The 25,203-nt window shown below is 37.3% G+C and overlaps 1 protein-coding gene across 3 annotated transcripts in view; it reads left to right on the plus strand.

Moving 5' to 3' along the window:
• sox6 (SRY-box transcription factor 6) overlaps window positions 1-25,203 on the plus strand; it is a 132,160-nt gene that overhangs the window by 1,156 nt on the left and 105,801 nt on the right. For 2 of the 3 annotated variants that reach the window (XM_041974231.1, XM_041975742.1), the window contains exon 2: window positions 19,414-19,484. The gene's annotated coding sequence lies outside the window, so the exon portion shown is untranslated. Of the gene's footprint in view, window positions 1-847; window positions 923-19,413; window positions 19,485-25,203 lie in introns of those variants that run through there. The other variant, XM_041974990.1, reaches the window with a different exon arrangement.

The following is a 25,203-nucleotide window of genomic DNA, read 5'->3' on the forward strand; positions in this document are numbered from 1 at the left end:
CACTCCTTATGTCGCCTAGTTATTTGTTAAGTTTTAGGACAGAACTCAGTTTAAGTCGCGCAGCTTTGGAATTTACTCTTCCTCAACTTTCACGGGGTCGGGGGAATTGACCTCTTAAGAATGCATAAGCCATAAATTAAATGCAACAATCGCAAGGCTTGTCCATTTAGAGTAGAAGTACTCGAACAGTTTCCCATTTAAGCCGAAAGCTTTTAAAGCCCGGCGCTGCCGACCTTAACAGGCAGAACTTCTCATGTTTAAAGTGCTTTAAAAAAAATAGTTTTCATTTGTCTTAATTATCTTCTTCCGCAAATCAATACAGTTGATAATCAGAAAGTGACAGAGTTCAAAATTCTTTTTCCCACAGCACAATTAAACTTGGCCATCTTCTAACATAAGGAAGATATTTATATTTCTGTGCTTTGTCTATTACGACATAAGTTTGTTACAAAACAGCAAAATATTTTCTAGCTTTTTTTTTAATACGTGGAGGATTGGCTAAAATATCACTGAAAGAGCTATACCAGCAGCTTGTGTAGCGGTAGACGACCCATCATTTTATGTTTGTCTGGATTAGACAAACTTCCTGTACACACACACGCGCGCGCGCACACACACACGCACGCAAACACAAACAAAAAACAGTCTTAAAAACTATTACAAGAGTTTTAATAACATTTTAACAAGAGTTAAGGACGTGTAAACTTTTAAAGAATGAATGAGCTCTCCTTTTATTCATCACACTGTGCACGTGCGGGCTTTTTTTTTTTTTTTTGTCACACCTGTGGCCAATTAATGAGCCTTTAATAACCTCCCGCGCTTTCTTTTCTCGAAACTCCTCAACACAGAGGTGACGGGGTAAAGTTTTTATCCTCCTGGCATTTTGTTTTGAACCCTCACTGTGTGCAGGTTTCCTCATAAGGTAAGGCGGTTCTGGAGACCAAATGCAAGTCTAAATGGCACATTTATAATTAGACTGCCCATTCAGCACATTGTCCTGATTGCTATACAGGGACACTCGGCTCTGTCTCTGTAAGGGTTTGTCTCTGACGGCTTGTGCAGCTCAGCGTGTCGCTCACCAGAAGACCGAGAGAGGAAAGAGTGAAAAGCGGCATTAAGCCTTCAGTCCTTTGATGCAGCCAGCTTTACTTCTATTGAAAATTTCTCAGTCATTTAATGAATTAATTTATTTATGAGGAAGAGAACTACCGACATCATAATTACCCATCACCTTCCTTTAAACACTTATTTGTCAATTTAGCAAACATTTCAATAATCGACAAAATATAATTTTTGGGAGCAGTGTGTTCTCTTCAAATATATATTTTTTCTTTTATTTTTTATCGTTTGTTTCTTTACTGTAGCTCTGGGCAGTTAATTGTAATTACAGATTACTAAATTTTAAACGGACAAAACCTATTTGTTGGTACTTGTTGAGATAAACTGCTTGGCAATGTTATGTTTATTACGACATTCTGACCAGCCATGCACGTTTTTTTTTGTATTTTCAAGGTGGATGTCTGGTGACTTGAGCTTTTTAAAAAATGTATTTATTTATTTATTTATCAATACTGAGCAATAAAGCAGCATTTCCCACCTGGGCTCAGCATAAGATATAGAGCCAGTGACTCTGATGTGCCAGTAAGTTCAAAGATTTTTGGACTTTCATTTTGGCAAGAAGGGAAATATCACCTGGCTCTCTTGTCTAAACACATCCTGCACTCTGTTGAAGCCCAATGTATTGCAAAAGCAACACTTTTGCAATACTGGATGCAGAATTTAGTCTTTTTCCTCCCACATTATTATATCAATACACTCAAAGCTGTTTAATATTTATTTTACTGAGTGGAGGAGAGATTTATGAGTGAATCAATCTTTGAAGGAAAAGGAAAAGTCACAGACTGGGTTTGCTAGTCCTTCTTTTAAATGTCCTCATCTGCTGCAGGTAAGATCTGCTTAAAGCTCTTATTCCAGCAATCAGTGTGATCAAAGAAAAGGCAGGAGAGAGATTGAAAGGAAGGTGCATGAAGAAATTAGTTTTATGTGTGTTTCAAAATGCCTTAAGTCTTGAGCACATATGAGCACATGATCATTAACCGCTGATGCTTTTGACACAGCAGCTGAAAGTAGGCTTTTTGGGTTAAGAGTAAATGTTGCTTGCTTAAAATTCTTATTTGTTTTTACTGTTAGTTTGACATCGATCCAAAGACAAAATACCAAATAAGCTGTATCAGTGGTGATCAAGAAGTGTTTTCACTGCCTGAAAAAAAAAAAAAAATCTGCAGTTATTTATTATTAAGCCACACGGTGATGCAAATGAAAGTGCTGGTGTGTGTAGGTTTCGTTTTATGGCCTTGCTCTTCTGCTGACAGTTTTACAGAGTGTATTCCCCTGCCAAACAGAATTTGATATTACAACCAGTTCCACTCATGATAAGCTGATTTCACATATGGAAAAGAAATAAAAAAATCTTACCTATATTGTAATAATTCTCCCGGAAGTATACAAATAATAATGAGTTGTCATTTACAGATAACCAGTAATAAAAAATTAATTATAAAGTCAGTTTCAGTGAAGTAGTACCAGGTTTTCTAGGCATTAATATTTTTAAATTCTTGTAAAACTGTCTTTTTTATCATTGTAATTAGTGAGTTTATGTAATAGAGAGCCTCTTTACGGCTTGGCATCAGTGCCTTCATAAATGATACTTTCCGTCTTCCTGATATTTTGCAACAGTGTCTTCAGTCTTGAGGTGGATAAACGCAATTTTTGTATTTGATTTGAAACATCAAAATCCAAAAAGCCATTCTATCTCTCCTGAACAAATGTAATTTGGACTGCATAGCTGACACATTGCATACCATCTTATCTTTTCCTGTTCTGTGTTTTGTAGAAGGACAGTTATTTTGCCCTCCAGGTGAAATGGCACTGTTTGAGATGTGGGCAGCGAAGAATGTAGCAGTGGAGAGGAGGGTTGGGGGGGCTGAGGGGTACGCAGGTATTAGTCTCTCTTCTCTTTGTGGTGGTAGTGGTTGAGACCTGATGATAAACAAGATGAGAAGAGGTAAACAACAGCAGGCATGGTAAAGGTAGAGGAGGAGAGCAGCAGAAGGCTGGAGGACTGCAGGAGATAATAAATGTGGCAGCACATGTTGTGACATCTGTCTTTTTAAGTGTTATCTAATTTGCTGTAGAATATTTCAACAATGATCAAAACTGATGGGAGATGTTATAGCATATTTGTGTGTGTGTGTGTGTGTGGGGAGGAGGGGGTATGTGGGGGTCTGTTCTTAACATAAAGTTTCTAACTAGTTAGTAATGCATCTGTAATTTGGCTAGATTAATTTTGGCATTTATCTGTCTGTAAATTTGCCTTCTTTTCATGGGGAAAATTGACATATTCAAGGGTCAGCTGAGTTACTGAGGACAGACAGTGGGTCACTGCCTCCATGAAGAACTTGGATGATGCAGACAGTGCAACACATCGGCTGTTTCTGAAAATCCCTTGATTTCACATTCTGAATTTCCTTTCAGCTTCAGCTGTTAATTTGCCACCATCTGATTAAGATTTGTTTTCCCTTTTTTCTCTTGAACACATGCTTCTTTAATCTTTTTAATGTTAAAGATTTAACTTGATTACATTTTTTTTTTTTTTTTTTACTCAGAAATAAATGGCACCTACCGTGTGAGCGCCAACACTTACTAAATATCAACATGAGGAACGGTAGTTTTTTTTCTACTTTATTAGATTTCCATGTCCCTCTGGCTGCTGTAAGTGAACAGTATTGCTGTCATTAAAGGATTACAGATGAAGGAAAAAAAAAATCTAAATATGTGTATCATCACAGGAACTGCATAATTGCACAAGTAACCTAAGTGCCCCATTTTGATCTGTATCATTCACTCTCCCACTGAATGTTTTTCTCAAAATAATTGGACATTTCTTTCAGTCCATAGCGTAGTTGTGCATAATTAACTTTGACTTCAAAATGCAACAGTCTTGGCTATGGTAAGTAGCCCCTTGTTTTTCTTTTTTTAAACTTTTTTTTCCTTTTAAATCACACATTAATATGTAGAATTAATTGGAAGGGCGTTGGGGGGCCACATGTCTCTGACACAGGTCTCGGACTATAATCAGGTGGAGGAATTAGTGTGGCTCATTGTTTTTTATGAATCAGATGAAGATTTGTACAGTGGCTGTATTAAGATGGTTGCCTCCATTTCCATATCAAAGAGGCACACAGTGCATCCAAGCAGTAATTAAAATGTGGTGGATTTCGGAGTCCTTGCGCGCTCACATGCATGCACTCACACCCTGACACACACACACACACACACACACACATGCGCGCCATATAGACTAAGGCTGAGAACTGTCAGTGTGTGTGAAAAGGGTGCAGGTGGTTGAAACTGAATTTTAAACAAACACTCATGTTCCTTTTGCAGATATTTGGGTACAGAACTCAAAGCAAGTGAGGGGAAAAAAGAAACAAGTTAGTTTTTTCTTCTAGCTTTTGAGGCAACCATTTTGTTTAGTTTTAGTTAGAATTTTGCTAAAATTATTTTGATCTTTGGCTCACTAACTGCAGTCACACTAAATTTTTAATTTTAGCCACAGAGAAAATATGCTTGTTTGAGTAAATATAGAACATTTTCAATGAGATATATGATCATTTTGTGTGTGTGTGTGTGTGTGTGTATGGTTGCAAGTGACCTTGCTGCAAAATGTCTGGATTTTTCTTTAAAAAGGAGAAGAAGAAGCTGTGATCTTTTGCCCCTAGTGATTTTTGTCCTCCTAGAATTGGAGAAGCTCTGAAGACCTGAGATTGTGTCTTGTGAGTGAACAAGGGAAAAGAGATTAGTGTAATGTGGGCTTTTGCGCTGCTCACATACAAAAGTGTTGCAACAAGCCTTTTCCTTGTGATCCCCCCATTGTGTTTGGATCAGGCCATCCCACGGGCGAGCCAGAGCCGTGGAGGAAGCATTAAAGGATTCCATGTACATATAACATGAGCCAACATGGGCAGCTGTGACACAAGTTTTTTTTTTTTTTTTTTTTTTTTTTTTTTTTTTTTTTTTAAATTCCTTTCGAAAGATTGGCTTCAAAATCTTAACTCTCTAATAAGGGAGAAGCAGCAAAATTATGTCATGAAAAACATTGCATATTTAAATTTCTTATTTGTTATGAGTAACCCCACACAGCATGAATTACCACAATATTTTGAGATCAGCATGCCTTTGAGGGTTAAAATAATTGTTTTAAAATATTACTGAACATGTTTTTGGAACATTTATCTACTCCATAGTCATAGAAGGCTGCAGTTATTCTTGTATGCCAGTTAGGTCTCCATGGTTTGTTAAAGCTGAACAATTAGACATTATCCAATTGGTAGAGGTTAACAGCCGGCTTGGCATCTGCCAGCTTGATCTGACGTGAGATGTAAAATATGCTGCAAAGTCTGGACTTAGCCAGCCAATCTGGCTTCATTACTGCATGGTCCAGCTTTAAGGAAGCAGGGAGCCGTATTGTTGGCACATGGTAGTTTTCAAAACGGATCAACAACGTGGTTTTTTTTATGTGAATATTTACACATGTGCTCATCCACAGAGTGTGTTTATGTATACATTCAGGCTTGAGGAATGTGACCTAAAAGCACAGCATGCATTGTCTTATGCATCAACTAATGCAAAGGCATCATGATCATTTTACTCTTTAACTTTGATCCACGATGCATAACGTTGGCTGAGAGATTAGGTTGGTTTGATTGAAAAGTGTGATGCGCTTTGTAACAGCAAAGACGTAACAAAGCCTTCATTATCTAAATACATAACTGATAATGACCCAAGACATTTATTAATTTTACTGCAATTACTTATGAAAACAGGCTGGACACAACCATACTTTGTCTTTACTATCAAGTTTTAATCTTTCCAGAGAGAGAGAGAGAGTGTGTTATCCCAGCTTTAGGGAAATTAACACTGATCAGCAGCTTCCATCATGGAGCAGCTACTGTGACATCTTACCCAGGCAAGTAAGTTATGGAAAAGAAAAGAGGTATTAGGCCAGAAATCAAATTCTCAACAATTTTTCCTGTGGAAAATGCTAACGTATAATGCCAAAAATAAATCAAAATGACAAAGAGGGCGGGTGTGGGAATACATGTAATGGTCATGTGGCTAAAGTTCTGATGAAGTTAACCATAGCTTTTTTCTAGCCCAGACCTTTTTGTTTCCTTTCTGAGTCATTTCTTTATACATCGACTTGGATATGATGCAAAGCTGTGTTCTCAATATGCATTAGGAGTAAATGGCTTCAGCACAAAACCACAAGCTTTCTCCATGTCTGTTTTTCTGTCCTTCTGTTTGTCTGTCTTTGTTATCCTTTCACACACATACTGAGTAAAGGGATGGGGCTAGAGTGTTTGGGCCTTGTTAGTGACAAGATGAGCTCAGAGCCGACTCCAAGACTTACGACTCTGCACAATGAAAATGTTTGTCTTCATGTTGCATCCGATCCATCTGATTTTGAGCAAATAGATCAGACTCATTTTCTTCTGATTAAGTAATAGAAGTAATAATTTTTGTCTTGAGTCACAATTGTTAAATGGAGAAAGTTTATACAAAGAATGTTATTGTACATATTTTAATATATACAACTGGGCAGTCATTTGGAAAGAAATTACTGCAACAACGTTATTCATTACTCTTTTTATACCATTACATAAAGATAAAATACAATAATGCTGAAAAGGTGAATTTTATCCTTAAAGCAATTTGAACTAACAAGTCATTCTCTGGATTTTTGTAAATTTATGTATTAACATTTGCATTTTTAGAAATATTTTCTAGAGGCTGTGGAAACATTTTGCTTGGTCTTAAATTACACTAATAGAGCACTTGATTGGCTTAGCTGCACTTTTATGAGCAGCGTGAGCTACAGTGAGCACAGCAACTCAAAGCTTGAAGACTAAATCCAAAGAAAGTAGCGCCTGTGATAATCTCTTTCTTGAATGGGCCTAAAAAACAGAAATTCTGCTGAAATGACAGAGAGAGCCTGTGGTTTGGCTCATGCAGTAAATTTCCCATGAGCCTCTTTGACAGTCTGAGGGGATAGCCACTCTGGCACACGCCACCCGCCCACATACAATATACGCACACAAAACACAGTGAAGTTTCTGCTATGCATTTTGGGTATAGAAACATCTGGGAGGAGGCATGTCTGAAGATGATTGACAGGTCTGTGAGGAAAGAGAAGGATGGGAGGAAAGCTAGACTTTTTCAGACAGGATGACGCTGTGTACAGGACAATGAGATGACGCTATGGAAAAAGTACTGAAGAGAAAAATGCACAGATCTGGAAAAAAAGCAACTTTTAATTTTTAGATGAATTTGATGATCTCCTCCTCATAATCATAGGTGACTAAGTGGAAATAGCAGTTAATCCAAAGTTGCATAGCAGCACGTTCAGTTTGTTTACTAGACCAGTCCTCAGAATAAAATTTTAATCTTTTGTATATTTGCAAACAGATACAGTACCATTCAAAAGTTTGGTCACCCATATTCATTCAAAGTCAATGAGTCAATCTGTCCAGACTTTTCATCTCAATTCAGTTTGTATTTATATTGTTTCATTTTACAGCATATGCACCACAAAAAGCTAAAAAATGGCAAGTGGTGATGGTAACTTCTTTAGGAGCCCAAAACAAATAAAATGTAAAAAAAAAAAACAGGTAAAAAAGGTAGAGTATGGACCAACTCAAAAGTGACACACTTTTGATATGGATCTGGATCCAGGATATTTCTTTTTTCAGATTTAGGTAGGTATGTAGGTATACAATCTAAGGCTGTTCTTTGTTATGATTTAACAAGCTCACAATATTTTGTCTAAACAATAACATGTTTTAGTTTCTTAACATCATACATGCCATGATCACAGTGTTTCCCTGACTAATCAGTTGCTGTCTGTCACATTAACATAAACCTAAAAAAAAATACACAGAAGCTTCCAAAAAGGAGACATAGCAGGATTTAAACTATTTTTTTATGCAGCTTTGCTATGGTTGTGTTTTCATTTTAGCAAAGGGAAAAGCTTTGTGTTCTTGGTTAGGGGTGGGGTTAAGGGTACACTTGGGGAGGTACAATGTTCCTTTTTGTCCGCAGCAAGGCTAAATTTATTGGTTACCATCTGTAGGGTGGAGAAGTTTGGGTTATGGCTAGGCCAAAGAAAGGCTTCTAATTAAACAGTCATCATTATCAACTTGTGGTCAGCGATCATCATCCCCAACACTGGTTCTCCAAGATGAACGTGAAATCATTGAGGCTTTCCTTAAAGCCCATGCTGGACTGATTTAGAAGAGAGGAAACATTAGGAAAGTGATAGTAAGAAATTTTTTTTGTCTCTTTCTTGGCAAAACAAGCCGCATGAGGGCCTGTGCCATATCCACTCAGGTTTAAACAATTACCCAACATCAGAGAAACCAGTAGAGCCTTAGCGTTGGCAAAACTGTTGTGCTTTGACTGCTGTACTTCAGGACATGGTTTTAAGACATGACCAAGTGTCACATGTAAGCAGAGCTTTCAATTAGTGTAAGAGGGTGTGCCTGAAGTATCCATATCGCTGCCGCTGGAAGAGCTTTCCTTTGAGGTTGACAACCCCTTAATATAGTATTTCATGGTTTGATGTGTGAGTGACACTAAGGCGCTCTAAGAGGATGGCAAAATGGTTTATTAGGACCTAATTAGAGCCCTGTGATTAAAGGGGAAGTGACTGTGATTAGGAGACCTGCAGATGATTTGAAAACATGGATGAATATTCAGGGGAGAAAAACACACTATGTATTAGCCCGTGGGTGTTTTGTCTGTGCATGTCTTTGTAGAATATGTGAGCACCACAGAGTCCAGGCTGCCTCGGATCAGCTATGTTATGATATGCCGGTTCTCGGCAGAGGAGTTTTACAGCTAAATCTGTTTAGAAAAAAAATATCACAAATGAACATGAAGCTATAACTTCACATCGGATGCTCTTCTTTGAGCATATATGCACTCTCTACATGAAAACAAATCACAAATTTAATGAGCAGCACTTCTATTTTAAATGCTGCTGGAGAAAAAGATAAATAAATAAACTAAAGTGAAGGTGACCTCTTTTTATGGTTTTGTTCCAGCATATAAGAGTGGATTTTCACAGCCAATTTAACATGAAACCATGAGGAATGTTCTGCAAAGCCTGGTCTGCTTTAGGAAGCTTAGAGCACTCGCAAAGAATCACACATTCGTGTGAACTTCAGAGAATGTGCTGTTTAATCAAAGAGATAAATGGTCTTATTATTATTAGCTTCTGTCAATGAAGAGATTAGATTAGGATTTTCTTTCTTTTCACCACACAAACCTCTAACTTTTCCACATCTATGATAGCCACTGCCATTAGAAATCATTTATGGAAGTGCTCTGAGGGCAGGAGATTGTCAGTAAGGCCTCGCGATTTTACAATTTCACAACTGACTTCCTCCTTAAAATGACACTAGCTTACCTGCCTGTTACTCCCTTTGATTTCTACAGTACATGCTTCTGCGCTCTGAGAGGTATTCATAATAAGCTTAAACTCCTCTGGCTTCATTGCTAAAGGGTGCTTATCTCCCTGCTATTCAAGAAAAAGAAGGGTAATATTTTTTCCAATTTCAACATTTTACTGTTAGGCCTCACTCAGCCCAAAACCACATTTAAAGGGTGGTGGCTGTTGTCTCTTGTGAGAACAGGCATAGACACACTTGGACTTGCGTTCACACACTACACATCAACACAAGCACGTGCATTCACACAAACATCCAATACATACATACACTCAGTTCATAGCTGTTCTTTTTAAATATAACTTTAACTATTGGAATAGTCCAGTTGTACAGAAGGGGATTTTTTTTTTTTATAAAACTGAATGAAAATCACATATTTCAGCAAATTTATGCATGTTTTTATGTTTTATTGACTCTACGCATTAACTGGCATTTCTAAAGATTGTGAGAAGTGGTCTGCAAGGTTCATTCATTTCTATTTGCCTCATTCAGTTGAAATCCCATGTGTTAAGTTGAAAAAAGTACTTAAGTAAGTACTAAGTACTTGCATTGCAGTACTTACCTCATGGCTGGATGTGCAATTTAATCTTTAAATAGATTTTTTTTTTTTTTTTTTTTACATTGTCATTTTCCCCCCTACTCGAATGTTCTATGTATACTTAGTGTCGGTGTATATACTCAGAAATACACTTGAAAATTTGGTGAGCAGTTGCGGCTCTTTTGCTTGGAGCTTCAACAGTTTTTCTTATAGAATAATGAGAAGCATGTGTTCAAAAGTGAAAAGAGAACTTTTTCCATGTGACCCACCTGTTGTGATGTTAACACCAGATTCATGTTAATGTTACCTTGACCTTCTTCTCTGCAGTAACTCCTTTCATTCTTTTTCAGTAGCTCTGCAAAAAGACACCTGGACTTTCTTGGCCTGACACTAGGGGTTGCACACAGCAGTCAACTAAATACTTAAGCAGAAAAACTAGATTTTTAAGACAACCAAAACTTGAACACATCTAATCTGTTGGTACAAATGGTTTGAACTGCATCTTTGTACATTTAACAGTGTGCAGCAGGTTTTTACTGCTAGCCCTAAGTGCTCCTTAGCCCTCCGCCTGCAGCCTCAGCTTGCTGAGTTTCTCAGTTTTACCGTTGCTTGTGCCATGCTGTAATGGGCTCCCAGGACATGATGGGAATATAATAACTGCTTGACAGTGTTTTTCTTACCCCCCTCCTTCTCCACTAAATGTGAAGCATGTCCAAAAACGTGGAATATATGGCACTGGTTGTGATGTCAGTTGTTATTGCTGGATATGCAAACCAGTAAATTTTGGAGTATTTTCCACAATCTGCTGTGCATAGTGTATTATGTCACAAAGGGCACATTGTAGCCTGTTGGGTGTAGAGCACTCTCTCATTCTCTTGTTCTGTGCCCTGCTTGGCCACCTTCTGTGCTTCTAGTCCAGACTGAAGCCATACTTTATGCCTATTTCCTCTCTTTGTGCTGCAGTCAATAGACAATAGACATATAGGGTATCTTGCATAATGGAGAAAAATCATGCACAATAAGTGCAAAGACTAATGGTCAACAATTTTGTCCATTGCCCCTAACCCTTTACTCCATGTTATTTAATTATCCACATAATTGCTATGAATATTTAATATTATAAGATTAAGACTGGGTATCTTGAATTGTAAAGTGTTCCTGTATTTGCACATATAGAATAATGTAATGTATCTTCTGAACAACTTAACTTTAAATAATGAGCGTAAGTGAAAAGTTACGGTTTACATGTTTTATTCTGCACAACTGGGACACAACCACTGCTTTTATTTCAATACAGCATAGAAGTGGAAAAGCTTCCTGTTTTCTGCTAATTAAATTTGCCACTAACATATGCTGGCAAGAACCTCTTACCTTGTTTGACTTATTTATTGCCTGACTGTAGCGGTAATTTGACCTTTCATTTCAAAGGCCCTTTTTTTTAATCCAGAAAAGGAGTGTTAAATTCAATTAGACCAGTGATCAGTGGCTTAAACACTACATTTGTTTCCTATGAAGGGACAAGCAAAGTACAGCCTTGCCCTGAGCTCCTTGTCTCTTACTCCTGGCCCTTCCACCCCTTCGGGGAGAAAAAGGGGCGAGGTAAATTAGGAGGAGAAAGAAATGGGGATGGGGGCCAGAGGGATACATAGTGAGATGAGAAAGGGAGAACGGGAAATGAGGGAGAGAGGAAAGTGCCCTACAGTTCCTGCCATGTCACTGGAGATTTGTGTCCTCCTTTTAAATCATTTCCCTCTTTAGAAGATTAAGAAGGCAGAAATATTCTCAAACTGATCATTTTCCCTCCTCCTAAATGGACTCATTTGCATTTGCAAACACTGCTATTAATTGTGGGTTTCAATAAGAGATAAATGACCTCTGTAAATTAAAAGCAAAAACAGAGGTTATAATGTTAATTGTTCAAATGACTGCATGGGGGCAACAGAGCCAGAGCAAAGCATATGCCCACACCATGATCACATTTACACCCTTTAAATCTTTCTAAACCTTTAAATCATCATTTTCATAAATTTGATTTAGTTGTTTACCAAATAAGAAAGATTACAAGCTGAATTGACTTTTAGATTTCAGTTTTCATTATGTTACTGTATATGGTGAAGAGTTGTACAGAATAATTTTCCATCATGGTCAATAGTATTTCCTTAGCTTTTTTGAGCCCACTGCTTTGGACTTAAAACATTAAGATTTCTCCCATCTACACCTAAAATTACTGTATCTGCCTGTGCTGTATTGAATGTGCAACTAAAGCAATTATTTTTCAGCTAAATCTCATTCTTTTCATTCAAGAGTGTAACTGCAAAACAGGCCATTTGTGGAAAATACCACTTTCAAATAGTGCGCCCCTGCTTCCCCTCAAAACGAGGAAAATGCTGAATAATTTGTGGAGTCCAATGTCTTGTTGTAACCTAATCATTTATGGATCAGTTGTTTTCTTTCTGGTTTAATTCACCATGTGATTGATTTTTTTTTTCCCTTTTTATTGCTGTAGCGTTGGAAAATATCCATACTAAACTCTGCCTGAAATAGGGAATCATTTGAATACAGATGCTGTCTGCTTAGGCCTTGTCATTGGAAACCACTCAGAGCCAGGAGACAATTGCAGGTTGATTATGTTGCTTCTGACAGAAGTTGCAAGTCCTTTGTACAAGGCAGACATATTTGCATGTAAATGCTACTAAACAACATAAAGACTGATTGTAAATGCCAGCTGTTGGGCTGTACTCGAGAGTTAAAACAAAACAAAACAAAACAAAAAAAAAAAAGAATTTCAATAAGGAAATTGGGATGGAAATAAGGAAATTATTTTCAAACAGTAGAGCTGAAATCAATAAGAATGAAATAGTGTTGTGTTGCTTGTATATTTTTGTGTGTGTTTGTACAATCACATGAATCTATTTACGGTTAGCACTGTATGTTGATTCTTATCTACTGGTAAACTGTTTATATTCATGTCCCCTCATTATTTGGCTATTGCTTCTGGCTGTTTGATTTTTCCATCTGTAACAATGTTGCACTACAAATATGATACAAATTTAGTCAGATGTAAAACATAATACAACTACTATTATAGATTTATAAAAACTGTTTCTTTTCATCATCTTGTTTGTAAGCAGTTAGGAACACATCATTCCATCCTTTGTAATTGTTTGTGTGCATGTGCACTATGAACTGTATGTAACTGCAGCTATATATGTAGGTGTGTGTGTGTGTGTGTGTGTGTGTGTGTGTCTGTCTGGTGCCCGAAGCAGAGTGATGCTCCTGCTGATTCCGCTCCTCCAGCTCTTTGTCCTGCAGCACTCAGTGTGTCTACCTCCTCGGGAGACTGGCAGGCTTCTCTAGTGTGGCTCCACAAAGGCCCAGCCTCCTTTGAGGTGTTAAAAACTTCCATTTATGCATCTCCCTGGACAAAAAAGCTCCGAGCCCATTTGAGTCCAGTAGCAACACAGGCAGACATTGTGGCCACGCTTCTCTAGCACTCATTTCACAGATTCTAAAACCAGTATGTGGTGAACAGGATTTGAGGGGCTAAAGTGCCCCACGAGGGTCAGGCGATAAGAGGGGAGAAACGCCACCATGCAGTAAACTAGAAGATGGGTCCAGGAAAATAAACACATTACCTGAGAGAGAGGGAGAGACTTGTTTTCATACCCCTGCCCCCAACATATACACAAACACAAAGCCCCACACCGAATGAGAACGACACAAAGAAAAGAAAGGAAAAAAGAAAATGTGTGTGTATGTCTTAGAAGTTAAGAAAAGAGGCCTCCTTTAGTGTGCAAAAAACAAGCACATTCTCCATTCTCTGTCTTCAGTCTTTGGAGCAAAAAATACATAAGAAGAAATAAAAGAACCGATAGGTTGGATGGCTGCTTGTTAGGAGCACCAGGGACTGAAAGCCATCCACCGTGGAGGAAAACATTCAATTTCGTGGTCGTTTCTCCCCTTTCACCCTACTTCAACCCAGTTGCTCAGTAAATAGACTTTTATCCCTGTTATTTGACACAGAGGAAATGACAGATAATGTATTTGCCAAGCAGCACACGAAAGCCTTGTTCAGCCGCAGCACTGTATCTGTATCAGAATAGCTGCTGCTCAAGAGTGAAGCTTTCTTCTGTTTTATCTGACATTACTGCAGGTCAGCTCTGCCAAACGCCGGTCACTGTTTCACTCTCGACAAAGATATTTTAACTGGAGTGACACTCCGGTAGTCATTCTTGACACGCCAGTGCAAGACATTTTGTAAGTATCTGGTGTGAATTTCAGTGTCAGTAAGATCAGGCAGAGATGGAAAAAAAGCAGCGTGGAAGAAACAGAGGGTAAAGATAAAAAAGAGAAGGGAGAGATTTGTACGGCTGTGACAGTTAACAGTGTGCTGGAGCATGAAACAGCTGTTTGCATGTGACTGACCATATTTCCAGCACCAAATAACTCAATGATGCGGTGGAGCTCCTGTAGAAATATAGCTTGTCTTTTCTAACAACATTCAGCTGAACTTTTTGTTCATCCAGGGCTGTGTGCATCAAAACGGCAAAAAGTGAACACACTTTGTATGTCCACAGTTTACCTGAACTCTGCCTATTCCCTGACAAGTAATGTCTGCTCACTCCTGGCTACAGTGATTACTCACTGCATGGAAGCTGCCGTTTCATATTTCACAGATGATGCTACTACAGAAAGAATTGACTTCGTGGAACTGGATATTTAACGGGAAATCTCTCATGTTCAATTAAAATATCAGACAATTTCTGCCAGAATGTTCTGCGCTTCACCTCTAAGTCCTCAACCCGCCAACCCTATTTCCCCTTGGAACACTGTTACAGCTTCACCTCATTGCATCCCAAACTCCCTCATGCAGCCCCCAGCCTGACTGAGTAGCTGCTGCTTCTACAGAGATAACCATAATGCATCCAGGTAGGGAGCAGTCTGCTGATGGCATAGATTACCTCTATTGTCCAAATAACTAACTCTGCAGAATTCCTACTTTAGTATGTTTGGATGCATGTGGAGAGTGAGGATTTGGAACTGAGGAATGTGTGTGTGTGTGGGGTGGGGTGGGGGGCGAGAATCTAACATGCTGCAGATCTGGATAAAGTTTAGGCTTACTCATGCATATCCACATACAACTACAGCACATGTGTATAGTATGCTACAGAAATGTAAAACATATAGACATCTATTGTGTCAAAATTGTAGGAAATCCAGGTCATCTAAGTGGAGTATAATAAACAACCTGCAACCTGAAATTAGGCCAGAACGGTGATTGGTCTCCTCTGTGCTGCATAGAGCTGTGTTGATTTCTATTGATGCTGAGCCACTGTCACATGATGGCTGAAAAACACAGCTGTCTGTTATGGACAGGGAAAATTAAATCAAGCATAGCCCACGCTGTACATAAACACATGCTTGACTTTGAAGGTTCAGTTATCTGAAACTGAGTCTTTCCTTTACTTTCTGCACAAGAGGTTAGAGCTCAAATAGCAATCCCAGCATACTTCATTCATTCATTCATTCTACCACTTATTCCAATTCAGGGTCGCAGGAAATCGGCATCCTATTCCAACTATTAGTAGGCAAGAGGTAGGGTACACCTTGGAAAGCTCGCCAGTTCATCACAGACATACAGTATTTCTTGCATGAAAAATGAAGATACATAAATGGTTAAATTTGTAGTTTGAATCTAGTTTTGAATCCACCATAATGGCATACATTTGAACAATGACAAATGTTGGTAAAAAGTCTGTATTTTTTAAACGGTATGAATGAAAGAGAGGAGTTAAGATACTATGGATGTGTATAACTTTGGGTATTTTAAATTAATTTCATTGGTGTAAATGATAGTTTTATTTCCACACGAAAGGCTTCAGTTTGACCATGGCAATTTGACCATGGTTGTATTTTTGCATTTCCAAGTATTCCTTGGTGCGTGTGTGTGTGTGTGTGTGTGTGTGTGTGTGTGTGTGTAAGCTATGCAGCCAAAGCAAGAGAAAAGGCCACTCTTTGACAGAAATGCCACAGGTGGCTGTGAGCTCTCTGTCTCTGTCTCTTTGATGTGAACTGCTTCAGTCTATTTGGATTTTGGTAACTTAGAGCTAAACCTCCAGTATTTTCAGGGTAATGAGAGCATTTCATCACAAATGGAGAGTAGTTTACTTTGCATTTCTTTGTTCCCAAAGTGAGGCCCAATTTTTTTAATTCATCAAAAAAGAAGAAAAAAGAAAGAAAATAATAAAAATATTTTTAGATTAAAATATTTTTTTAAATTAAAACAACCCCCTCCTGTTCTAACATCTGGCATTTGACTGCAATAGGCATTCACTCCTGTGTTGAATGATTCTGCATCGATACTGGGTATATTGGCTCTGGCATTGATGGCAACAGAACATGCACGCATTTTCAATCACAGCTGTGCAAGTGACACTGCTCATTTCGTCTGTGCAAAACATCTTTCCATTCATAATGTTTTGCATGAAACTGACAGAAATAACTTGCTGGCAAAGTTTTTTTTTTTTTTTTTTTTTAAAACAAGATGGTTAACTAAACACCGTGCCCACAACACCGTTCAACAAAAACAAAACCAGCTTTTTTTTTTTTTATCATCTTTCCGTTTGGTCTTTTTGCTCCTAAAGTGCCACAGTTCTTCGATGATTTAGTAAGAAACAGACAGAAACAGCCACTAAACTTTCCTGCTTTCACCTCCAAACTGAGCTTGGGAGGTGTTGGAGAGGTGATTACTTCATTAATCATCAACTAGTTTCAGGGTAAGCTCCTTTCACTTTACCCAGGACACTGGTGGAACTAGAAGAGCTGTGTGGTGTTTATTGCTAAAGCTGGTGGCAAAACATTCAAAGCTAAACAGGCAGTTTTTCACAGCGACTTTCTCTGCTCGCTCTCTCTCTCTCAACCTTAAAGGGGCCAATGTGTTCTTTTAACATAGCTCTGTAAACAGCACCATGTGTCTGCGCATTGAAACAAAACGCTTGCAATCATTTCTTTTGATTGCAAGATTTTGGCCTGTGAGCCGCCAGTTGCTGACCACTAGCTGTAGTTGATGGATGTAACTCCAGTTCTCTACACTGCACTGAGTATAAACCGTTGTTACTGACATTAGAAACAATTTACTCATCTTGTTTAACCAGTTGTACTCATGTTAAAAAAAGAAACTTTTAAAAACATCCCTTTTGGTGTGAATATGTTTATCTAAAATTTGGGTTGACTGTAATACTGCTAATCTTGTAATTAGTAATAAAGTGTATGTTTAATGTTTCCTGCCTTTCGATATGTCTCATAGCATGAAGAAAGCTCACACATGCTGCTGGGCCAGTTAATGATGGCTTACTCCATCACAGTGATTCTCTGATTTGTTTAATTAAAAACATAATGGGGCCTCCCTCATTATTTGCAATTATAAATTCCTTTTGTTATATTTTTGCTCTCACGCAAATAATTAACTTAAATAACCAGTGAATAAGGAATACATCTCAGCATGTTTTATGTACGTCATTGTTCTCAATTAACATCAAATTATTAATTCAAAGGTTTGTTGATAATAATACTCTGTAATTATGTAGGTCTTCTTTATTTCAACAAAGATTATGTTGGATTACTTTTATGTGATGTGGTTTTTTCAGCAGGCAGGGACTGTTGATATAGACTGAATGGTCACTAAAATAAAGTAATCGCGTGTGCGCATATGTGATACAGGAGTGGGTGGCTACATCTGGAGCACAGTTTAAAACAACTGTTAAACAGTGTTGAAAGGCAGGACTCGACTTTAATCTATTCATGTTACGACTGTAATGTTGCTCCTTTCTTGGAACAATTTCTGCTAAATCTTTTTTGTATCTAAATAAGCTTGCTTATAACTACAATGTGTTTTCTTTCTTTTGCTATTAAAAGATTTTTTAAAATTTTTTGTATTGTTAGAACATGCAAAGACACTGCCTTTGAGCAAAAATCATTTTTGTGGTGGCCACAATACACTGCTGTTTGGAGCAGCTTTCTATTTGGCTGGGGTCACCAGGGTCCCCTCTTTCCCATTGTTGCATCCAGCCTCAAGGCTGCCACATTCAGACCCGTCTCACTCTGTTAGCCCTCCAGCCTCCCACACAGCAGACTGTGCTGTGCTCTGACAACAATGCTGTATATTTACCCAGTCTTGTTGGTGGTGGCTTATTGGCCCTGGTAATAGAAGACTAAGATGCCGTAGTGTAAATTAGTGACAGATCAGTTAAGCGTGACCTTAAAAATCCCTTGGCCTTGTTTAATTGGCAGGGTTGAGTTAGGCTAATTGTATTTATCAGCTGGTAATGAGATCTTGGCTTATTGTGAAAAAACAAGATAATGGCAGAAACTTAACATGAATGAGCTTGGAGATTTTTTACTTTTCAAACTAAATGATATGACTAGTCAGTTGTTTTTCCTAATTACAGATAGATATGAGTTTGATTTTTTTTTTTAATGAACATTTATCTGACCAGAAAAAAATCTTTTTGAGAGTAAAAATCCATGATCATCTTGGCTGAGAAATTATCTCTCTCTCTCTCACACACAGACACACACACACACACACATCCACACACACACAACTAGAAAAAGTTAATGTCATAAAGTCTGAAACACAGACATCAAACATCTGTCGCAAACCACTGATATCAGGGATCAAACATAGGCAATAAATTACAACAATTATTTCCAGATGTGTCCTCTTCTGACTCACTTGACTCGCACTTGACTCAACGCTGATGGGTCTACTTTCTTTAAAACCCCTTTTCCCCATTTAATATGGCTTAAGAGACAGATAGTAGGAGTAAAACAGTCATTGCTTGATGAAAGATAGAATATTTTGATAAAACAACTGGTTATATGAAAGCTGTAAACTGGTGAAATCTGCAGACTGAAAGAAAGATGAATGAGGTAGCATTCATCTTGTAGATCTTGCAGATGTAGATTTTAAACATTGTAGCGAACAAATTCCTATTGCTAACAGCTGCAAGCACTGGAAGCTGTTTTAGTTTAGCTGTGGAGTCTCGATCCTCAGCCAACTGTTTTTATGATCCAATTTCTTTCTTGTCTTCTCATATTTGTTCTGATGTAGGTAAATACTGTAAAGACCCTTGCTTATTTTATCCCCACAATCCAAAATTTCACAGTATTTTTAATTAAATGAAAGCCATATAAAGTCTTTCATAGCATTAACATATGTTGTTTTTATGTTAGTGGAGTTTATGTTAAATGATGTTACAGACAAGGACACAACTGAAAAGTCTGTTATTTGTGTTTACATTTTAGGTTGTTTACATGAATTCAGAATCCACTGACCAGTGATCACTGGAAGCTGGGGATTGAGTCTTTCAGTTTTTGTAAGTATCACTGTCTCTTCAGCTGTCTCTGTCTTGCCACATGTGTCATGCACCCCTGCTGTCTTTCACCCACACCGAACACCTGCATTAAATGAGGTGGACAATTAGATAGGCACACAATGCATGCACAATTTAACAGTAACAAGCTCAAAGTTACTGACAGACCTTCACAAACCTTCACAGACTTTCAAACTTTTTCTCACATTTTGTATTGCTTCTATGCTGTTATGGTCTTTTTCTTTTTTTTAATTCTTTTCCTCTTCCTTTTCCATGTTACTACTCATATCACTACATTGTACTGATTTTAATTTTATTTTTTTCATTTAGTTTGTGGGAGCTAACATTTTTTTAGGTTAAATCAGACTTCCTCCATTTTTAAGTCAAACTAAAATGTGCAACCTTTAATACGATTAGCTAAATTATGTATTTCTACAAATCTTTAAACATTTGCATGTCCTCTTTTTTCAATGTCAAAATATTGATTGAATTCTGACAGCAGTAACCAGCAGTTCTCCATCTGTGTCCCACTTTTCAGCCTTCATGACTGTCAACACTTTTCACACCAACACTAAACCATTAGATTTACACCAAACTTTAAGAAGTACAATAATTTGACGAGATCAAAATTGAAATAGTTTGTAGTGCATTGTCCAGTCATAAGCAGTCATGAGCATATTCATTTGTTTCAGACATATAAAAAAACACTGGATTCATTAAAAAATAAATTATCCTGTTCTACTTATATAACCAATGCATATTAATCCAGTTAGTGTTATAGAAACACATTTTTTTATACAAATACTAGGCACCGGCTCTATCAAGCATACATTAAATGTGGCATTATGCTTTAAAAGAGCAGAACAGACTACAATTTTCCAAGCAGAAATATTACTTTAACTATCTTTGCACAGCTGCGGCCGTGCAGGATTTCTAATAAAAATGTATCTTAGATATTAAACAAATAAAGGTGAGGAACTTAGTTGATATTATTCCTTCCTTTCAAATGTCATTGGGGATACTACGAAAGTCTCATTAATTTGACTGGGAAGCTCTTCAATAACAGCTGTGAAACGTCTTTCTGAATTCAAAGTTCATGGCCATTTACCATTGTTTGATCATGCCATTTCACATCACACAATGTCTTCTGCTCAGATGAACCTGCACCTGTCTGCTTGCCATCCATCTCTGCTGCTGCCTGTTAGTGTTGTTGGATTGCAACAGCCAGTTGTCAGTCAGATAAAAGATATCAAATTAATCAAAGTGCACAGCATAGATATCAGTGAAATACATTGATTGACTGAAAGTTTTATTTGAACAAAAGACTAATTAAAAAACAGGAAAGCAAAATCAAAGGAATATACAAAAAGGAAAAAAAATCTTTTTCCAAAGGAAAATGGAAGAAGCTAATGCTTATTCAATCCCACCCCCTTAGCCACACACCATTAAGTGTTTCATATGTATTTTATAATATCAAAAAAATATCAAAAGATCTATGAATCAACATTAATAAGAATAATTATAATAATCTTATCAGTAATAGGATAGTAATAACAATATAATATAATGACAACCTGAAAATCACTGCCCATGTTCTTTTTTAATGGTTTAAATAATTGTATATTTGGACCTTTTTTCTTTTTTTGTATTTGGAATTTTCCTTGCTGTAATGGTTTTGTATGTGCTCAAAATATACTTACTACTACTACTACTACTACTACTACTACTACTACTACTACTACAAGGATTCAAACACTGGTAAAATCAAACACTATCAAAAGTATGAAAAACAAATGAAATAGATGTACTATATATATATATATATATATATATATATATATATATATATATATATATATATATATATATATATATATATATATATATATATATATATATATATATATATATATATATATATGTATATATATATATGATGTATACAAAAGCAGAATTCCCATTTAAGATGTCAGCAGAAGCTCTGTTATAGTTCACCAATATTGAGAGTTACGATAAAGCATTAAATCAATCTGCAGTCTCTGGAAGATCCATCAGAACCAAGGCAGGACTTAAACTGACTCCCAAAGTTTTAATGATAAAGATTCAACACTGAAATGGTCATAGTTAGTGGTTCTTTCAAAGTTATTAGTCACATGGCAGCATGTGTTACAGAATAGCAGTAATGTTCCACTCACTTTTAGTTGGATCATCTTACAATCAAGAATCTGAATAATTTAATCTGCAAGTTTAATTAAGTTCAGAATGTGACTGGATTGTAATTGAGTTGTGTTGCTTGTATAACATGCTTAATTATATTCAAGCAATCTTATCTGCAAACACCTGAGAGTACTGTATGTTAGACCATCTGACTAGATGCATGTTGTTAATGTGCCATTTATCTAATAAGCCACAGCCACACTGTCTTTCAGTCTGGTAATGATGCCTCTACTGAGGGGATGTGGGGAGACATTTTGTCAGAAATTAAATAAACAGCACTTCATCATAAAATGAAAATGAATAACCTTTGAATGGTTACTCTCCATCTATTATTTATCAAATCAGCCTCTTCAGTCCACTGACCCTCCAATGATTGTGGTCAATATGCTGAACAGAGACTGCTTGACAATGACTGCCTAACAGAGATTTTAATTTCATCAGTACCAATTACTTCAGAGGATCCCAGAGTGGAATTATGAATTAGGATGTTATCACCTGGTGGAAATGTGTAAAACGTGCATATTTATTTATCTTCCTAAACTCTATCTTCCTAAACTTGACTAAATGACTTTATGATTAATAACTTTATTTGAAGCATTTTGAAACAAATTTTACATTATTAAACTAGGTTGGGGTGTTATCTAGTCTACACTGAAACATTAAAAAAATAGATCTAAACCTCGATGTATTAATGTTATTATAAGGTTAAACAGACTTTAGGAGTACAAATATAATTTAGATGTTTTGCTATTTGTCATGGTATGTTCACTTTTACTGTCGGACAACGTTTCATCCAGAAGCTACTCCTGTGAGAAAACAGGACGAAAGAACATGCTATTAATCTTCTTGCTACCCCAGCTGTAGAAAGTAATGCATAACTAAAAGTCTAGTATAATGAATTAATGATTTCAGCCATGAGCTTTTCCCCCAAAAAGCCATGAATCGTCTCCAACTGATAATGCACCACGACCCTGCAGTGTGAAATCCCTGTTGCGTTGAGAGTAGCCAGTTAATTGATTCACAAATTATTTAAAGTTTGTGGTACCCAGGGGACTACTAGACTCTAATGACAGCCTGTTTCACAAGAGCTGAAAAACTCTACCAAGCCAAGACAGTGCTACATGGTACAATAACCATTCTAACCTGAGCCTAAAGATGAGAGAAATAGTGTTGTATTGTTGTGATTGACAAAAAATAAATAAATAAATGAAAAAATTAATAAATAAAAAAAAATCTTTTAATCACACTCTTAATCTGTTATAAAAATGTATGTTTTTCTTTATTCTGATTGAGAGGCTTTATGTCCTTTAATAGAACTTTTGTCTTCTCTGGAAAGATACAATACACAAAGCTGAGCATTGTGGAGTCATTTTGTAAACACATTTTCATTAGAAGCTTGTACTTCTGTTAGATCTGTAAGATTCTGACTGTATGACGTAACGTTATTAATATCATTTAAATGTCACTGTTGATTTAAGACTAATATCAAACAATTATAAGTAACAATACAAACAATATGGCTAGGGATGCTCCGATCAGGTTTTTTGTTGCCGATTCCGATACCGATTACCCACGAGTGCCGATCACTGCCGATCACCGATAATCACATGGATTGGCTGTAATTTTCTTATAAGCACTGCTGACTATTTGATGTGGAAAAGGAACCATAAAATCCCCCTAATTTAGACAATAACATGTACATAGTACAATGCGCTATCTTTCAGTAATCAGTAGTACTATATTTTAACAGACTGAAAACACATAAGGCTCTCATCAGGCTAAATAAGAAAGTAAAACAAATTCTTAATATTGCCAAAAAAAAGCCAAGTAAAAGAGGCGTCCTCCACCACTGAGAACGGTTGGTCGTCAAGGCCGATTAACTTAATTATTTTTGTAGTTATTTGCTTGACTGTCACGCTCATACGGACGAGTGTTGGTAATCGTTAGCTGCGCTCTGGCTGCACCAGCGTCTTCCTTTCATTCTGTGCAGTGAGCCTCGAAAATTCAGCGTACTCCGTCAAGTGTTTGTTCTTTAAATGCCGTATTAGATTCGTTGTATTGAAGGATTTTGACGTACTTCCCCGCGATGTACTTTTGCGTTGCACGTGTTGCAGGATGCAAACTTTACATCACTCTCACACACAGTGTAAAACTTCCACACGGCAGACATGTTTGCTTTGGATTTGCAACCGCGCGCATGCACATTGTGGAGGAACGCGGGAGCTATGACACTGCACGCAGCGCTTCTGCAGGTTGCAGAGTAGGAAATATAGGTGGTCAGATTTTGTGATCGGCAACAAAAGGCATTGATCGGCGAACACCGATCACATACTTTTTTACGGATATCGGCCGATAATGATCGGTGTCCGATCGATCGGAACACCACTAAATATGGCCCATAACCGTTGCAGATGTCTTACATCAGGTATAACTGTGGACAAACTAACTCCACCCAATGAAACTAAGCATGTTTACATAATACAAAGACAAAGAAGAATTGTGTTACACCAGACATTTTAGAAATTCAAATAAACAAATTTCACTGACCAAAATCTTTCAAAATAAAATCTCTCAAAAATGTGTCACATGTGCAGATATGTCAACAACTACACAATGGATCTAAAAAGACCGTGCATGACAAAGGTTGTAAAGGAATTAAAGTAAAAGCAAATAAAGGGCAAACAAGTGCTGCACAGCACATGGTTCATAAGCAACTATCCTTCTGCAAGTAGCAGCAGCAATACTACCTGTAACATTACCTAAATACAAGGCAACCAAAGTGCATTTCTTATAACATTGGAAACATAAAAGGCCGTTTTTTTTACGTATAAATGACATGATTTAAATAAGGATTTGAAGGATGGAGCGTATGTGTATGCATAGCTGTGTAGAATGGGCTCATCTACTCGTATAAACACTTAACGTTCCTTTGCTTTAGTTGAAATTATTGGATCTCTGCATTAATATCAAGAAGTTTCTAATCTCTGCCTATTAGCAACTGCTGTCATTCAGACACACGGTGTCGGCCTGATTTAAATAAAATGAAATGAAGATAGTTGTTTCTGCTCCCTTGGCTTCACTCATTGCCATAAACATATGCTCTGTGCCTGCTTCTTTCCATCTTATTTATGACTTTAATTTGTTGTGTGGGCTGCACAAGAAATCAAATTTAATCCAATCCTCCCAGGGACCCTGTCATATAATAACATGGTAATTTCTGTGTATCCTTTTGAAAAATGAGGAAATTAATTCTTCCTGACATGTTCTAATTATTCCAGTGTGAATGGCGGATGGGCGCCCCCCCCTTCCTCCCATCCCCCCCAGCCCCCTAAGTGTCAGTTGCCGACGGGTGGCGAGGTGCTAATGCTGACCAGCAGCGCGTTTAATTTGAAACATGAGCAGACACCTTTCAACACACCTTTCTAATGTTGGAGTGGCTCACACAAATTAATTCACTACTCATCTGGCAACTCTGACTGAGATGTGTGTATGCATGTGTAACATG

Source organism: Melanotaenia boesemani, chromosome 1, assembly GCF_017639745.1.
Source record: "Melanotaenia boesemani isolate fMelBoe1 chromosome 1, fMelBoe1.pri, whole genome shotgun sequence".
NCBI classification, from domain to species: domain Eukaryota; kingdom Metazoa; phylum Chordata; class Actinopteri; order Atheriniformes; family Melanotaeniidae; genus Melanotaenia; species Melanotaenia boesemani.